Genomic DNA, 19,612 nt, shown 5'->3' on the forward strand with positions numbered 1-19,612 from the left:
GTGTTTGTTCGTAGGAAAAGGCCTTTAGCTTTTACGTTCTTCAGGGTTTTACTATGTGTTTGCACAGCGGGCTGAGTACAATGGACTGTCATCTCGGAGTCTGTTGGTGTTACTGTAACACAAATAACAGTCATTAAAAATAACTTCCCAAGATTTACAATGATAATCTGCTCAGAAATATTTCAGGCAGGGGTGTCAAACGCACCCCACTCCCACGCCCTCTCGCTCGGATCTGAACTGAGAACCTGGCAGCAATGGGGCCTCAGCAGAGGCAGTGGCAGGACCAACGGTGGGGCAAGCAGCGGTGGAGGTAAATGATGGTGGGCCAAGTGGTGGCAGACCAGGCAACGGCGGGACGAGCAGGGCCTTGTTGGTATCGCCCTCCCTCGCACCCCTGCGGCTGACAGCCATGCCCAACGGGGCCCCATAGCCCCAGATTCTGTAGCAGCCCCTGCCCACCACTCGTCCCACCCCTGAGTTCGCTGGCCTGCCAGAAGCATTGCACCTAGAGGGAACATCTCCTTGGGGTGCAGGTTTGCTGCCCCTGGTTTAAAGGAATCAGGAAAGGCTAAAATGGAAGCTTTGTTTATTTAGTCTTGCGAACCAGTTGCCTCAAGACTAGCTGAAAGTGCACACTGACAAGTGGTTTGCTCAGCAACTTTGCATCATTGCCATCATGATCTTTCTGTTTCTTTTGTAGCTTTATAGTGATCCAATTTCTCAATTAATTCCCCACCAGCTTGATGGAAGGTAGAAGATGAAAGGCCTAGGAATGAGGGAAGAAAATAAATGCTCCTTTTTAGATTTTCTTTATTGCATGGATACCTGTTGCCTTAAAGTGGTGCTTTTATTTTGGGTGTAATTTCTGATTTGTAATTTGTTTTAGATAAGCTTCTGTATGTTTCTCTTTATTCTTTTACTTATTATAAAATCTTATTCAGTGCTTCAACTGAATTGATAAATGGTTTCTCCACTTCAAGGCCTCACCTCTTCCCTAGGGACAATATTTTCCAGTCTCCTGGGTCTTGGTGGGAAGATCTGGTCCTTTCTTAATAGTCTTACTTCCTTTATGCTTTCAGCTCTCTGAATAATTCCTAACCCATCCCAACAGGTCGTCACTTAATTCTGATTGCTGATTAGCTAAGTAGTATACACTTGGTTGTTTTTATCTCTCCTCTCTTGCCCTTTAATAATGCCTTTTGCTTTTCTCACTTTTCCTACTATTTGCTTGCGCCTTTCTGCACAGAGTTGCCCAGTACTGAACATAATATTCAAGGTGAAGTCAGACGGGAACAGGGAAGAGAGCGTTTCTGTACAGAGGTGTGCACTTAGCACACAACCACACCTGCAGATATTGAACTATTGAACTGCCAATAAAAATCCTTGTAAGAGCTTTCCAGGCCAGACTTAGATGCTCAATCTGTGGCTTATAGAGTTTTGCCATTAGTCTAAAACAGAGATTATCAGCCTGGGGTGCCATGAGATCCCTTGAAGGGTGTTGTGGGGTGCCGCGCAATATTAGCACTATTAGGTGCTCAAACACTCTGACATGATTCACAAGGAAAACCCAGAGATTTCAAACAGCAATCCATAGTGTCAAAAACATGCTTACCTATTGTGGCCTTTCTTTTTCAACAGAACAAATTGCTTTATTGTTTTTCCATAGTTAAAAAAATGAGTGAGAGCTAAGAAGAGTCTGATAGGTTCCTTGAGTCTAACGAGAGGTGCCTTACCCTTAAAAAAGGTTGAGAACCACTGTTGTAAGGTCTGATGAGAGGGCCAGTTACTAGTTAGAAGAACTGACCAGGTACTTGATTAGATGGGAGTTATGTTATCTGAGAATCAGACTTCGTGTACCACAACCTTTCTGGAATCAAAGGCAGCAAAGCAGGTAGTGGCACTCTGTCCCCTCTCATTTTATTATAGCTGAATGAGCAATTTCCTCGAGATCCCACTAGTCTCACTAATTTATGTTTCAAAACTGCTAGTTTAACTTAGCTCTTGTTGAAGTCACTATGGGCACGTCCAGATGAGCATACATGTTCGCTTTGCGGCACTTCAAACACTTTCGAGGTGCCACAAAACACGTGCAGTGCATGTGAATAGGTTCTCTTCACTGCTTATTTGCAGTACCGAGCCAAAATTAAATATCAGGAAATCCTGTTATCAAAAATAAAATGTGCCAGAAAAAAACTGAGGCTGCAGTGTGCTATACCTGAAATTGGAGCCTGGGCAGCCAGCGCCATGCTCCAGCTGCTGGCCAGGCTCCGCATGCCAGAATCGCTCCAGGACTTCAGGTAAGGCTGCTGGGGCCAGCCCAGATGCTGGCCCCAGCCTCCCCTCCCCTACCTGTGCACCAGAGCATGTGTGCAGGGGCCTTCCCCAGGGACAAGTAGCAGCAGCATAACTATGTGCCATTGCTATTTGTCCCCGGGGAAATGCATGTGCACACTCATCTGGACGCACCTGATGAGTTTTACCATTTTCTTCAGTAGGACCAGAGTTAACTTTTGAAATACCCAATGTACATAGAAAAGACAACAGCAAGCAAAAATTCAATAGGAACAGATTTTGCCAAAAGGAACTATGTGGAGAGAAAGATAGAGAGAAAGCAAAGGGGAAGTAAAAACTTGATCTAAAATGGCTGAACTTAAATTTTATGGATACTGAGAAAAGTTACCAACACCGTGGTCAGTATAATTGATGATCAACTAAATGAATCACTTGAATCAACCACGGTAGACAATGTGCTTGAGAGTTTGCAAATAATTCTGGTTTGGCAGAGAGTAGATTACCTAATACACCCTTCCTTCTCCAGTTTCAATAATAATAATAATATTTTTCTTCCATTTCCAAGAGGAGAATTATGCCTGTTGATGTGACCTGCAATGTTTATATTACTACTTGATCAGTAGCAAGTAAGTTGAATAAAGATGGACCTCACTGAGTCAATGTTGTTCCAGTGTCAGCTTCAGAATAGGAAGTAGACTGAAGGAGACTGACATATTCCTTGTAAAAAGGAAATAGATTTTTTTACAGTAAAAAGTATTAGTTGATGGAGGTATGTGTACTTTGGAAGGAAGGAATGGCTGCTAAATCACGGGGTCATGTTTCAGTAACTGTTCCATCATGTGGGCCATGCAAAATGCACACAGAAATAAATGGATATTCCCATGAGGGCATTGTGTTACTGATTCTAAATGCTGCTACCTGAGATGCATGTCAAATGCAGAAGGGCGCAACACAGTGAAGGTGAAAGGACTTGTTCCAAATCCAATGGTTTTGCTAAACACACCAGGGAAAAGCAGGTCAAATGTCATTAAGGTGACATGTAAAACTGAGCCACTTACAGGGTAGTGCTCAACTAAAAATGGGTGAACTACTTAGATAAGGCTCCAGGATTTTGCTGAATTAGGGACTGGAAAGGAACAGAAATAGAGGTTGTTCAGCTGACTGTGTCCCTTTATGTGGCCCGTCACTGAATTAATCATAAGGTTTCAGCCTGTTTCTGTCTCCATCTGGTGGCCCTGAGACCATGTTGTCCCCTGCATGCACCAGGTGGAAGGAAGTGGGTTATGACAATCTACTGTGCCATGTTACCTTGGTGGAAACCAGTAGCAGTCATTCAAACTGTAGCCAGGTATGAATTTGGTCTGATGAGTTTCATGCATTTTGATTCGCTGCAGAGGCAATTTGTTTTGGTGAACTCTTTACTCCTTTACCTACAATTCATGAAGTTTAAGTGTCATGCCAGCGTTTGGACATTGACCTGCTTTCTGCTTGTTTGTTTAGCAAAATTTCTGCAGAACTAACTGAACAGAGGCAGGAGCGCTAAACAGCCTCTGATGGTAAAATGTGCATTTGGTTTAGTTTTTACCCCGACACAGAGCCTTTGCGTTCTGAAGGAACAGAAGGACTCTCCAGATTACATGAGCTGCAGTACACAATTACTCTGCAGTTAAAAAAACCAAGAAAGAAACACCTGGCATGCAGTTTACAATAAGTACAATACATAGGAAGCACAATACATAATGCTAATACTAATAAGTACAATACATAGCCAGCACCTAGCTGACATTGCATTAATGTACATTTATGTAGATAGTAGATTTCTTTACAGCATTGCGCTTTATAAAGCTGTCATGGGATGGATTCTGGCCTCAGGTATATCAGTGTAATGTAAATCCAGCATAACTCCTTTGCCATTAATTGTATTACACTAGATTTCTATCAGTGTTTGCACAATCAGAGTGTGCCCCACTGTGTGGTTGTACATGCTTGTGAGTGTGTGTATGCATAGTTATAATGAGCCTGTAATTGTTGTTTGTGGGCAGAAAAAAACTATCTAGGATCTGAAAATTTTAATCTAGCCAACAGTGCTTTTTTAATGTTTCAATCTACAAACATTATCTGCTCAAAACAAATGGAATATAACTTCCATATCCTAACCCAGCAATGGTGCAGTATGACTGACTTTGAGTATATTGGATGCCTAAAGATACTGGTAACAAAATAAAGCATTCAATCACTAGCTCACTTGCTCAAACCCAGTGCAGAGGCCCAGAAGTTACTATCATCTGATGCCTGTTAAGTGGCTTATGCCTTATGCAAAATAAATGAATGACTTTGGTTCAGCTTCTATAATCAGAAAGCCGCCACTATTATTGGCAATAAATTATCACTTCTTTCTTAGCAGAGGTCTTCCAGAAAAAGTGAAGGCCATTGAGATATTGATATGAAGATATTTTCACTGATGTAAATGCACACATTTGTTGTACAGATAGTTAATAGGGCTGTGCGAAGCTTTGGTCGCTGATTCGATTCGGCAGAGATTCGGCCTGATTCAGCGGCTGAATCTCTCAACACAAATCGAATCAGGAGACCCTTTAACTTCTCCAAATTGAATTGAAAGATTTGATGATTCAGACATAGACACAGCTTTGTATATAGAAAAAACATTTCTCAAGGTATCAGGTGGCTCGTGAACACTGAGATGGTGGGGCAGATGGAGCATCCCATGGGAGTGTGGGGAAGGGGTGGACCCAGTGTGCTCGGCAGCAGACCTGGAAATGGACTAGAAGCACTTCTGGTCCACTTCTGGGTCTGCTAAGGAGCGCACGGGGGGCCCTCCCTCCCGCCCCTCAGCTCAGTGACTGGTGCCTCCTGGGTCTGGGGGTCACCTGGGGTCCCCCCCATGGCCAATTGCTGAGCTGGGGGAGAATGGAGGGGGGGTCCCCTGTGTGCTCGGCGGCAGACCCAGAAGTGGACCACAAGTACTTCTGGTCCATTTCTGGATTTGCCACTGAGCACGCAGGGGGCTTCCCTGCACTCCTCTGGGACACTCCATCTGCCCCACCATAGCGGCATTCATGAGCCACGCCTGGTACCTTGAGGTATGTAGAAAAAACATTTAAAGCTGTGTCTATGTTTGAATCGCTGATTCTCCGAATCAGCATTGAATCTTCAGATTTGGATTAGGCTGAATTGAATGGGGACAGTGATCCAAATCAATAAATCGATTCACTGTCCCTGATTTGGGCCAAATCCGAATCTGAATCAAATATGGCCCATTTTGCACACCCCTAATAACTAACTGCAGCCTATACAACTTTAAATAAAACCCTTTTGTAGTTGTGAATTCACCCTAAAAAGAAGCCCTAAAAACAGCTAGTACATATGTTGGGAAAAGCCTGCAAGCAGGGAAAGAAAATTCTGTCTCACCGAGGATTTTGATATTTGAAGTTTATTTTTGCTGCAATTCTAAAGAATCCCTCAAATTTTGTAATGACAAAAGAAACTTGCAATAAAAAATAATCACTCGAGCTCAATCAAAACATAATATAATGTATAAAATAAAAATTAAGATAAAAATAATCTCAGAATGAAAAACTACGTTCTGGAAAATGTCAGAATATTTTTCTTCAAATAAAATTTCAGTGAAAGTGACATAATTTCATTTACAAGCATAACACCAGCAGAGTCTCTCTGTGCCTGGCAAAGGGTGTTTGTGCCTGAAAGCTTGCAAAGAATTTTTTTCCAACTATTTAGTTGGTCTAATAAAACATATCACATCAACCCAAAGAACCTTGCCTGACTATATCCTTAGACCAACATGGCTACAACCAACAACCCTACATAATTTCATTAAGTTTTTCAGTTGTGACAAATCTTTGTCATCATTATCTGATGCTAAACTGTTCCAATGGAGTTTCTCCAGCAAGCTCTACTTGAAACTTTGGTAAGCTCAGGATTTACCTTATTAATATTCAAGGTATCCATATGGCAAATATTGTGTTTAATAGAAGCATCCACTGGAAATTGGTCCTCAATGAATACTGCTGCTACTTATTTCATTTGTTTTACTGCACCATCTAGAAGGGCCTTACTGAGGCCCCCTTGTTCTAAGCATGGTATGAACTACAATCAAAATGGAATCTGTGATGAAAAGGGCTTACAATACTTGAGTAATACAGAATTACCTTGCTATGGAAATCTCCATAATGACCAGCAATAACCCATTGGCCTTAAAACATACAAGAAATTATACCACTTGGAAAGGCCAACTATTAAGCAAGAGAACAGGCTACCAATTGTGATCAAATCCATCTCCTTTCAATGAGAGGAAATTATCCACATGAGAAAGCACAAATTCCTGCTGAACAGACTCTTCAGAGAACTTGACAAATAACGATATCAGTAACTTTTTGCATCAACTCAGACAGGAAAACTGGTCAGATGCCTTCAACATATATGTTGATCCATAATTATTCTGGTATTTAAAAAAATCTGGGCTGTTCCAAAGTTATCAGACTTTGGGCTTAGTTGCCAAATGCTGTCATTATTGCAAATTGCTAGTCCTGTTCAACAACTGGAAACAGCATGATTTTTTTTTAGTTGAAGATCTCCTGAAAGGAAGCTTTACCTAATCAAACTACTGGCTAATGACAAACGAATTCAGAAGAACCAAAAAAACATGCAGGGAGAACAGACATTAGGATTTTACATTATGCATCTCTCATGGACACCCCGATATCCAACTACATTTAGCTAATTCTCCAATTATTTGTTCTTCAGTCTGGGTCCAATTCTGCTCTCCAATCTCAACAGAGTAGAGCAGGAAGATTATATATAAGTGGGTACTTTTTTCCCCCTACAGATAAGAGGAACTGTATCCCTGACATTTATGATAGCAGGTGATCAGATTATTGGACAATAATCCTAGTCACACAAGTCTGATCAGATTCTTTGCACTGGGTACTGAGCAAAGAGGAACAGTTTGTCATCAGTCTCTCTAACGTGTACACAAAGTCACCATGTGGTCTAGGAGCTAGGAATATAGTTCTTGCATATTTTTTATGTTCTTAATAAATCCCTGAGATATTTAATTAATTCAGTTGTCTGACTAGGAACCAGAGACATCAAAGAGATATCCCTTCTGACTTGTTAAAACCTAGTAGGATCACTAGAAATGCCTTAAATTTAATGGCTACATAGGTGAACTCAACGTGAATAATCCAGAGAACTAGATGTGGTCAGCCACGGCATGGCTTAAAGTATTAATAAGCGGTTCAGCAGAAAATAAGTCTTTGGACCGTATTTAGCTCTAGCAAGAGTAGATGAACGTCTGTCAGCTTCCGTGGAATGACTACTTCACACACAAGGACTATCACTGTCCTTTTGTGTTGTTCTCATGATTAAAGCCAGATTAGCCCTTTACTGAGTCCTAGGCAAAAAAACTCATGGGCCCCTACTTAATACTGTATATTTATATTACTTTTTCACTCAATAATTATAACATGTAAAATAAGTGCAACTGGGCCCCTTCTTCACTTTGGGCCCTAGACATGTACCTAGTTTGCCTATGTGTTAATCCAGCCCTGCTCATGATCATGAGATGAGTGAATTCAACCCTTTTAGACCCATTTGTTTTGGTAAGAGCTTCAGTTAAATATTTACAAAAACATGATCCTAAACAATTGTCAAAAATTGTATAACATCCTTTAGGAAGTGAAGGCGGGTTTTCCTAGTAACATTCCCACCTCCATTCTATCAGCTGCAGTAGTCATGAAATATATTGTAGTGCTGTTGCTATCACTTATTACTGGTACACAGCATCTCCACTAAAGGCCTGGAATTTGCTGTTATTCAATAAGCAGAATTTACAATGCTTTTCTTAAAATTATTGGTTCAAAGGCTGGCAAGAACAGTAAGCACCAGGCAAAACTGGACCATAAGTAGCACAGTTTGCTTTGGGTCTGGCTAAAACACACCAATATTATGTATGGTATTGTAAATTGTACATTCTAATGTATATTCAAGTTTTTATATTCATACACTATCTAAACAGGTCTCTTGGACAACAACTAAAAAGCAACAGCCTCACTTTACAAATTAGGTTACGTTTTACTTTGTTTTTTGCTGTTGTTGAGATTACTAATTAGCATTTCATTTTTTTTCTGTTGCAGCAAGATGAAGCCTTATAACAGCTTTATTTAGCACTGTTTCTGTTCTGTTTGAGGCTAAAGCATGTGATAAAACAAGGAATGTTTCACTGCAGAACAGTAGCAAACCCAGCAAACTTATAACAGCAGCATATCTGGACACTCTCTGTATGGCATGTTCACATACAAGTGTTTTCAGTGTACAGGATATACATCAGGTCTCCGCACAGTAATACTGTTTAGTTACAGTCAGTGTTTTGTAGTGTATTTAGTAAAACAGGTGAGACCTATGCGATGGTAACTGCAAAATACACCCAATTATTAGATACTATGCCATTATTAGGAAGACCCTGGGTAATGGACCAGCTTCCAGGCTCAACCCTGATGTAAACTTAACAATTTTGCTGGTATACCTGTGCTGGTTACGAGTGGGGAAAAAATTCATCTCCCTGTTTGATGTAACTATTGGCAAGATTCCCAGTGGGAATGCAAGTATACTGGCAAAAAAGTTATTTTCCTAGTACAGTTTATTCCATTCAGAGGAAGTAGTTTCAACTAGACTGCTAGCAGAGCCCTGTTTCACTGAGGAGTAGCCCTGTGGGATAAGCATGTGAGCATGGCCAGTTACCAAGTAGATGGCACATGGTAAGTCCCCACTTAACTTTAAACTCACTGTAACTTTTTCATTTGTATATACCCTCAAGTTTTAAGCAGTAGTACCATCAACAAACCTCAGGAGGGAGTGTTTAATTTTGAAGTCTAGAGAAGTTGGGAATGTGTGAGAAGAAATGAGAGCAAGTTAAAAAGCAAGAGCTTGCCAAAGTCAGTTTTAATGCATGCCTTCTTTACATGGGCATCAGGTTTCCTTATCTTTGCCTGACTTTTCCTACCTGTGAAGGTTTCTGGGCTGAAGAATTTAGGACAGCACTTCCCTAATAGACTCAAAATGAATTACCCTCTCCTTCTCCGTACATGAGGAGCTCTGTAGCTCTGTCTCAGCATTTATAAATACAATTGTTCTAACAAACTTTACCAGAGTCAAGGAACTTTACACAGTGGTGTGCTATATGCTTCCTCTCCATAACTTGCACGTTGCCACCATCACAAACTGTAAGCTGTAAGAGCTTGCAAATATGCTGAGAGGTTCTTTTGTTTGCATATTTATCTAGGGCCTGATCCAAAGTCCTCTGAAGTCAATGGGTGTCTTTCAACCAATGGATTGGGTCCTTAAGTACAAACTTCCCTGCTTCAATCCATGAAGCGGGTCTCAATGAAAGCATTGTATGCAAGGCTACTGAAGCTGATTTTGAAGCTTTTTATTTCCTTAAAAACAACTTGCATTTAGACACCTGTGAAAAGGTTTTGCTCACTTGACACTTACCTATTTGAAGCAGGTCATTAAGACCTGCATTGAGGTTCTGTCAAAGGCTAGGTCTGTTGATGAATACTCAAGGAAAAAACCTCTCTAAGTCTAATGCTGTTTGCCTTATCGTCACTGAGGAGTAGCCGTCAGGAGGGCTTCATACTAAAACCACCAAGCACTCCATCGTGCTGAGCAGTGACTTGGCTTCATGTCGTTCTTCTGCAGTTAAAAAGTCAAGTTACAGGCTCCTTGTTCCTATGAACTTTGCTTGTGATTCCCAATTAGTTCAGTGTTACCTGAGCATACAGGAAATACTAATGCCTATTTGTAAAGGGTTAAGTGGCAGAAAGTGAGGTGGATCACCATCAATACAGGCAGTGACTGATGGTTAGCTCTTTTCGTAAACTGTCTAAAAGCTTTCTCTGAAGCAAACTTAAAAGAAAAAAATGCTTGCTGGCAGGGAAGGTGCTATGTGAAATGGAGGCTTGAAGCCTCTTTCACCCCAAATGTCAAGTAACACCTCTATTAACATGTGTAGATAGGCTTTTACATGCAAATGAAAGAGGCCTGATTTTGTTTTCTCCCTTACCATTACCAAGGGGCTAATTCAGGCTCTTCCCCATTACAAATGTGGAGCACCAAAGAGGTTCCTGAAGCAAGTAGAAAAGTCCTGTACAGTGCTTTTTGCACCTTGGGGTAGGACATAGGTGGTGCAGTCGATTGCTACAGTGCTTCAGTAATTTATGGTGGTATCTGCAGCCAAGGACAAGTGAGCAGGAGGCGCACCACATCACAGACTGTAATGGCAGTTGCAAAGAGGCCCCAGTGACTTCCCCCAAGATTGCCACACAATCAAGCCCATTCACTTGAATACGAGTCCACCCTCAGGAAAGCATTTAACCGCTGCAAACAGTTTCCAAATGGCCCTGTGGTCTTGAGCGGGGCTAGTAAAGAGGTTAACAACCCTACATGAGAACTTTGAAGCTGTTACATCAGGGTGATCAACAAAGCCTTCAGAAAGTTGTCTTCAAAAGATCTTTTCCTGCTTCTGGGTTGAGAGAGGGCATTTTATCGCACCCTGGTATGATCAAGAGCAGTGTTTTTCAACCTTGTAAGTAGCAAGTACCCGTTAACTTCTGAAAATTTTGATAAGTACCCCAACACTCAATTTTCCAGGGGATTTTATACTTACAGACTAATGTGCTGTATGGTGGAAGAAGGGGTGTGTATATAAGGCTGTGATATGACAGATGTCTGATCTGGTGTGGATAAGGTTGCCACCTTTTATACCAGGAGTGCACAACTCAAGTATGTACCTAGGCTAGAGGTGATGTTGCCCAAAGCTAGGAGGGCTGAATGCCAAATTATTACTGGGGAATTTTTTGCCATAGTTTTGAGAGGAAAGAGGGTGAGAGAAAGAAGGCAAGAGAGAGAGAGTATTGAGGTACCCACGTACCCCCTGCCTGTGTCTCACATACCCCCAGGGGCATGCGTACCACAGGTTGAGAAACTATAATCTAGAGTTGTGAGCCAATGTATGCTTTGGCTGTCTTGCTTTCTGATTGGGGTTGGCCCAGATTTGAAAAGGATCTAAGGTCGCACTGAAATCAGAAACCTTTGAAGCGCTGGGGCTTGGGCTTTCACACATAGTATTTGCCATAACTGTTGTCACCATCAAGTATTAGCATAAGTAAAAGTTAGTCCATGATCCACTGCAGGGGTTTCATTAAATGTTGCAAATTAAGGCTAAGAGAAATTTCTGATTTAAAGAACATGCCAAAGGAAATGGCAGTGATATGTTTACTGTCCAATCCCGTTATGCTTTTTTTCTAAAATCATGGATGAAGCTTTGACTCTATGGAATCTGCCCGTTAATCCTAGTTTTACATGGCCAATAGCCATTTAAAGCACTATGGCAGGTCAAGAAAAAGGTCTCTGTGGAGTTTAAACAAGTAGCATTACAGGCAGGGCTTGGTGGGTTACTGTCCTTGCACAAACAATTAAAATGTAAGAGTCTGGGCTGGGAAATACTTCAACTGTTTGGAAAAACTTGTTTTGTGCAGCTTGAGAATGTCCCTGGAGGCTGTGGCCCAGTGCCATGTCTCCTGGTGAAGGCTGGGCTGCAAGTAACAATGGAGCTTTTATAGGGAAGCTGGAGCACAATCAGAAATTTCTGTCCCAAGGGATTATGGGCAAAGTCGTTCTCGGGTTCAAGATGTCTGGCACACATTTCCACCAGGATTTGGGGTATTCTGTGGCATGTACGGCATGTGAATTATGAAAAGCATTTTCCATCGTACTTCACAGCTTTGTCTTCGTTGAATGATCGCTGTCTTGTCACTCTAGCCAAAAGAGCATGGATTCTGGGGGTGGCTTTGTGGGCCATGAGAGGGATTGGGAGATTTGGAAGCAGTACCTCGCGCAGTGCCTGGAAGCTTTGCCAAAGCGCTTGTACTTTTTGGATACCTGGCATGGCATTTAAAACCAGCTGAGTGATTGGCGACGTCAATCCCATTGATTTTGATTGGCTAATTGCCATAAGAGTCCTGCCTAAGTTCATATACATGGCTATGTCTTACTAAAGCAAATGGAAGTCTGAAGAGCAGCAGCCTTGCTCTATATTAATATTATTTAACATTAAAACTTGCACTTGACATTGCACTTTGCAACAGGAGATCTTGCTGCGCTGTACGAATATTTGCTGACTGACGCGTGCACCTCAACTCTCACCTGGCTCAGTGCGGTCCTGAGGTCCCACATAACCAGCTGTATGCTTCATGTATTTCTCCCAAGCTCTTGCTAATGAAAGTTAATTCATTTGACTTTTTGATTTATTTACAATACCACAGAATCAATCTCTAAACAGACCACTGCCCACACCACGAAACCACCACTACACATGCAGTTAGTTGCCGGGCACAGAAAGGACTGAAGGGGCAAGGGCTGAGTCTCCTCTCACCTCAATAAGGCAGAGAGGAAGCACGGGACATGATGGCTGAGTTGGCACTGCTGTTGCTATCATCTGCAGCTCTAGAGCCATCAGTCTAGCACCACATTAACTCTCTTGCTTTCTAATTCATTTTTACTGTAATACAAATATCCGAATTAAAAGGAACTTGTTTGCATTAGAAGCTGCTAGACTCTCCCTTATCCACATGTGCAATATCCTTGGATACTCATAGGCAGTGAGCCAGAGGCCACTTAAAGGGGAGTCATTTTGTCTAGTTAGGGTTTTTTTCTTTTTTGTTGACTGTTCTGGGACCTCAAACAAATGAGCCATGAACAAACATGGGGTTTTCCTGTGGGTTTCCTTTTCCTTGGGCCCCCTCTACCTCCCTGCTTTGTATGTTCTTTTTCTTCACCACAGGGCTCAATGCAGCTTGAAAACTGCAGTTTACATGGTGGAAACAGGCACTGCCCCTTAATGACAGCAGCATACACAAAGCCCTACAAAGACAGGATTTGTGACTTACATGGGGTTAATTAGCACAACAATCATGTTTATTCACTTCTCTAATAAATCCTCAAAGCAGAAACAAGTACTAGCTTGACCAGCTTCATCCTGTGAATGTATCTCCCTTGTTACATTATTTGCAGATCTGTCTACGGAGACTATGCAGAGAAACTCAAACTATCTCCCATCTGCTAGGCAATAATCTATAACTCATGAGCTGTCATGTTTCCCAGACTCCCAGTGTCATCAACATTTACTTCAATGCTCCTGGTGCACAATGGAGTCTACCATGATTCCAACAAAGCTTAAAAAAGGGAAGTTAATAAATCAAAAACAAATATAAATAATAATATATAAAACAAATATAAATTATGCATTGTCACATGACTGCCAGAGGAAGAATGTTAAGGCAACACTTGTTTCTGCTAAACTCTTAGGGCTTAATACAGGTTGGAGTGAAATCTCCCGTTGACTTCCATAGTGCAATGTCAGGGCCCTCATTTGAAGGCTTTGTTTTTACTAATGTGCCAGAAATATATTTCTTTGTCATACTACTGGTACTCTACATGTTACAAGTACTAGCTAATTAAAGACTTAACACCTCCATGTGAGGTAGTTAAATATAATCATCCCCATTTTACAGATAGGACAACTGATACAGAGAAATTAGTGATTGGCTCATAAGCATTCAGAAAGTCAAGAGAAGAGCTGGAAAAGGAATTAAGAACTTCTAAATCCAAATTTTCAAGTCGCTAGCAATTTTGGGTGCATCTACTTTTTTGGATGACTAGTTTGAGAGAGAGAGAGATAGTTAGCCATATTAGTCTAAAGTCAGCCAAAAGCAGGGTAAAGTTGCACCTGATAGACTAACTAAATCAAAGATGTATGGCATAATCTTTCATAAGCAGAGGATTTACTTCATCAAGTGCTGCGATCTAATCTTCATCAGATTAGATCACATCTTCTAATAAAGTAAATCCTCTACTTACAAAAGTTTGTCATACATCTCTGATTGAGTTAATCTAAAAGGTGCAAATCTCCCTGGCCTGCTGCCTAATTTCAGAGAGACATTCAAGGGACCAAACTATTGTCAGTAGTGTACAACTTCTCCCAAGCCACTGTGCTTAACACTGTAAGGCACTCGGAGAACTTTTCCACTGAAGGTCCAAATGAGATTTGGTTCTGCCATTAATAGTCGTCTTGGCCCTTATCCAAAACCATACAAGTTAATGGAAGTGCTTAGGTTCTCATGGCCCAGTCTTGTGGAGTATTGAGCACACTAGTATCCGTTGACTAGAATAGTATTTGAGGTCACTCAGCACTTGTAGGATCAAGCCTGTACGTAGCTCCAAGGCAGAACACTGCGTACAATATTGGAAGGGTTTGTCACCTTGACTTGAAGGAAGTTGTTTGTGCAAATGCTTAAGAGTAATGTGAGACAAGACAAGCTCTTTGCTTTGGAACGTGCATTGTGTTTAGTACCATTGACTATATAGTACAGTAAATATAAAAAACAAAGGACTTGCTGTGGTATTTACACCCACTACAAACACATTTACAAAATAGAGTTATTTGAAATCCAATAAAATAGTTTTGCTTTTAGACAGAAATCTCATGTATTCAGCAAGGTACATACTTCAACATTCCTTGTCAATACACCAACCCAATGCATTCCTTCCTTGCTGTTTTTTTTAATGCCTCCCATTAATAGTTAAGAAAAACCTAGGGAAAACAAACACTCTGTCCCTGATTGTTTATTCACCAGTCTCTTAGGAACCATAATTATGTCTCCTAGGAATTGTGTTTTATCATGCTGTATATCTTAAAAAGCCACTTTAGGTAAAATAACAAGGAGTGCCTTATGAAGGAAAATTGGATTCATTTTAAGACTCTTTTTTATGTCCCCCCCCTCAAAGAATGGCTCTTTGTTTACTTCTTCCGTGCATGTGGCAACTTGCCCAAGTAAATACTATGCTACATAAATACCAGAGATTGGTATTTATGATATTACATAAACATACTCTGAATAATGACTCATTGTTGCAGTGAAGAAGAACACAAGCAATATAAACGGCAGTAAATGTGTTTTTCCCATCATGGTAGTGAGTGAAATTTGAGCACTTGTAAAACAAAATTTTGTTGATATTGGAGGAAAATAAAATAATGTTATTTAAAATATGTAATCAAACTTCCCTTCCCCAAAACTAAACCTTGATGTTGATAGAAATAAAGCAGATTAATGCAGTGATCAGTTAATTCGGAGTTGGTAATTAACTATCATTTGTGATAATATGCCTATTAGTTTTTAAATTAATAAATCTTTGAATTGTTCCACAGGCTTTGAAATTCTTCAGCAGTTATGGACTTAGAGGTTAGAACTAGGTTTTGAGGTCTAGAATTTCTCGGGAGTTTTTACTCCTGAGCTTGGGTGAAATCCTGGCCAGTCAAAATCAATGGGAATTTTGCCTAAATTTGCTCTATGAGATTGCACAAATGACTTTATTTCTCTGGTGCCCAGTTTACCCATGTGGAGAGTTGTTAAAAATGTGCCTGCATTTCAACAATTGTGTGTGCATAAGAGTCTATGCAAATATATGATCATTCTTTTACTTATTAGTGATTGATAGATTTCAGGCTATTTGGACTTTGCAATGAAACCACTTAAAACCCATATATTAAATGCTTGTGGTAAATATTTTTTTAGTTTAATAAAAAAGTTGCAAAATCTTTATTTTCAAATCTAAAAATGGTCCTGCCACATACAGTCCATGTTCAGTCCAAATAGCAGCAGAGCGATTTGCTAAAACTCCTAAAGAAGAAGGAATGGCTGCACCTTTTTCTCCCTTTGAAGTGGACAATAAAATCTGCCTTCCAAAAATCACATGGCATCTTTATACTGTGACACTATTTATATCCTCCTTCACTGTAGAATTACGAAAAATAATAAAATGATGTTAGCAAAAATGAAAGTGTGGGGGGTGGCAATGTTCTTGTGAAGCTGATGCTTTTTCTTCCTAAGACATTGGAGGCATCCTGTGCTGGCACTTGTACTTCCTGATGGCTTCCAGGGTTGCAAGTCATGACAAAACATTTGTTTCAGGGAAACTTTGCCTCACTTCAAACTCAGAATAGAGCCTCAGCAGTTCCCTGCTCCTGGTAAGTGTTTCTGGCAGGTTTGGGGTTTTTACATTCAGTAGGTGATTTTGCATCGCTGGTTCTAAGCAAAAGACTCCTCCTGTTGTCTTACTTAAGGCCAGACATCTCTGCTGCCATTTGTGGGTGAAGAAGGCTGCATCAAGCACTCTAATTGGACTCACCTGTGCTCCTCCAGGGCCAGGCACAGCAAGCACTGCAAAGTTTGCAGGGCTGCGGCCATCTCCGCAGGGCTGCATGGTCAACAGCTGTTTGTTGCGGGTGTTAAACTGTAGGTTTGTTCTTTGTTTTCTCCTAGTTCTCCATTTGCTTTTGGTGCTACATAAAACTTAAAAGTGTATGCCAGTGTTCAGAAGAAAATTGCGTTTTGGTGTCTTTCACATTGCCGTGAGTTCTGTTTAATAAGTGGAGTCTTATTGATGGAGTGGCAATATTTACACCGTGTTTCACTGACTTTTGTCCTTTCTTTTTAGATTTTCTCTACTGATTAGAATGAGACATGAGTGAAAGGTTAAAGATCTTATATGGAAGAGTGCTGTGGTTTGCAAAGTGGTGTTAGACAACTCACATCCTGGAGGAATACTCTGCATGTGATGAGCTTACTGAGACAAAATGGTTGATGAATTGGGTGTGACATTGCTATGTATCAGCCAGGCGGACAGAGCGTTCATCCTTCTGTATGTATTGAAGATGTTTGAGAGAGACAACTATACCTGGAACTGGAGTTCTAGGTGGCTAGTAAAGTAGCATCAGGGTATCTATTAGCAGACAAGAAAAAAAAATTGGCAAAGCAGAGGACAAACCATTTGGTAACCCATACACCTAACTCTCAAGTCTGTGTGAAACTGTGGATTTCTTATTGTCTCATTATGAAAAATGCTCCAACTGGGTTAGGCATCCTTTTGTGTTTGGTTTGGTGCTGTACTAAAATATGATCTCAAAATGTAACTTCTTTTTCACTTGGATTTCTAAATGTTACTCTCCAACTAACCTGCATTGAAAACTGTTTGCATTAGCAAAGCAGCAAAATTAAAATCCTCCTTCAAGCCATAAGGTACTCTGTAATTGTTTTACAGTCATCTGAGCTCAAAAACCTGAGAGAATAGTTGGAAAATTAAGTCACGCTCAAAAGTGCAATGGGAAGAGGTTTCTCTGAAGACAGTAGAAAGACTCTGACTTCATAGTATTTTGAATCCTACCCAGAGATGATAGAAGACTGAAAAAATGATGGAAGAAAATAGGCTAGTCAGCTCTGAGGATTTTTTTTTTTAGCTTATACCTTTTTAAAAGAAGCTTAAATATTTCATTTTAGGATTTTTTTTTTTTAAAGCCATGCATTCATGATCAGCATTACTATCACAGCAAACACTCAAAATTCTTTTCCCTTCAAATGTAAGTTTCCAGCTCTCTAACATCCTTTTCTCTAAGCATTTCAGTCTGTAGAATGACTGCTTCCCTTCCCAGGATAATTTTTTACTCTGTGCACAAAAATGTTCATGTATTTTAGATGAACACAATGATTAGAATAACACAGAAACAGTGCTGCTTAGCTACTTCGTGACTTCGTTTTCTTAACTTTAGCCATTTAAAATGTTGACTAGTAACTGAAGCTGTAACTTCACATTAAAAAAGAAGTTTCTTGAAGTCCTACAGTTACCAAGCCTTGGCTCAGTTTGTAACTTGCCATCACATCTCATAATCTTTATTGGCATGTATCAATAAAATTATTGTCTTACACAAAAGAGAGGTAGACACTACTTCAATAATAGGTGTTTTGAAAACAGAAACACCCTGATGGCACCTTTCCAAAGGGAAACTGAAGAGATTGAATTTCCTGACTACTACATAAGTCAAGTGTGAGCCTCTATGCATAATCACAGTGCTCATTGCACTTGTAGATTTAATAGAGAACACAATTGTGCACCAGCACAGATATAAGCATGAACAATACACACAGACACACATGCATGTAAGTATATGTTGGGTCAAATTCTATTTGCATCATTCAAGAATCAGACTGAATGTCATGCATGTTCTGTATTCAAATATCTAAACAGGATTTGGTGCTCTTTACTAACTATGTGACTGTACAAGTACCTACAGAGATTCAGAAAGAATATGCATAATGGGCACAGCCTGGGTGTAGGGCTTGTTTGCATGCATTTAAAGAGGCTCTTATAACTTATAGATGATATCACACCTCTTCCTCAGCACTGCTTCCTTCTGCCACTCCTAACACATGCAAATAAAATAAATCCTATATCCAGATTCCCCACTTTGAGTATTGTTTGTACAATGTTTGGTATTTTTTTAAATAGCTATTTCCTTTATTGATCTCTTGGTCAAAACAATGTAAAATAATATTTAATTAACTTTATGTATCCATTTTAAGAAGGGATTGATGTGTGGTTTTTAGAGCAAGAGACTCCGAGTCGGATCGTTGGTTCTGGCCTGGTTGTGTTGCTGTGTGACTTATGGAAAGGTGCCTAGATCAGCTGTTATATGCAGCTGCAGAATGGTTTAAAATAAAACTTTTCTACTCATGGGGCTGTAAGACTTAATTAATTGATGTTTGTAAAGAGTTCTGAGAGCCTCATATAAATGCATACACATTCACACACATACACACCTCTGTACAGATCACACATACAGGCACACCAGAGCAGGTAAGATATACATACACATGTCCAAGCCCATGAGCATTGATACCTATGTATCGCACGATCAGATGCAGACCCACCCCTCCTCTAGAGCATATACAAAGACACCCAGTCAGATACATATAAGAATACAAAGTAATCCCTGTACAAACTTTACTGATCCTCAGTACAGTTATGCTCACGAGAAATACCAGTACAGTATTAGTATTCAAAACTGCATTTGATTTGGCAGTTCAGTAATTTAGCATCAGGCACTAGCCTGTCAGCAGTGTATTTGCCAGAACACCAGTGAGTATTAACATCACACAAGAAAGTGTTTGCATGGGAAGTGGCTGGTGATAGAAAGCAAGTTCATGTTCAGAGGGGCTTTGCTCTCACCTGTGAAGAAAGCGAATGGTGGACCACACTCACCTTGCGCCAGGTGAGTCACTTTGCGCTGCCGCCCACCAGCTGAGAGCAGGAGGGGGAGCAGGGACAGCCTGTCACAAACAATCCTGCCTTACCCACTTGTCACCTGCCATTAAATTGCAGCTACGACTGG

At 40.5% G+C, this 19,612-nt stretch overlaps 1 long non-coding RNA gene across 1 annotated transcript in view; it reads left to right on the plus strand.

The window, feature by feature from the left end:
* The window catches only part of LOC109284476 (uncharacterized), a 311,532-nt gene extending 292,594 nt beyond the window's left edge, over window positions 1-18,938 (plus strand). The window contains exon 7 of the long non-coding RNA XR_002091955.2: window positions 16,885-18,938. This is a non-coding gene — a long non-coding RNA (uncharacterized LOC109284476). The remainder of the gene's footprint in view (window positions 1-16,884) is intronic.
* Window positions 18,939-19,612: the final 674 nt, after the last annotated feature.

Source organism: Alligator mississippiensis, chromosome 10 (assembly GCF_030867095.1).
Source record: "Alligator mississippiensis isolate rAllMis1 chromosome 10, rAllMis1, whole genome shotgun sequence".
In the NCBI taxonomy this organism is placed as follows: domain Eukaryota; kingdom Metazoa; phylum Chordata; order Crocodylia; family Alligatoridae; genus Alligator; species Alligator mississippiensis.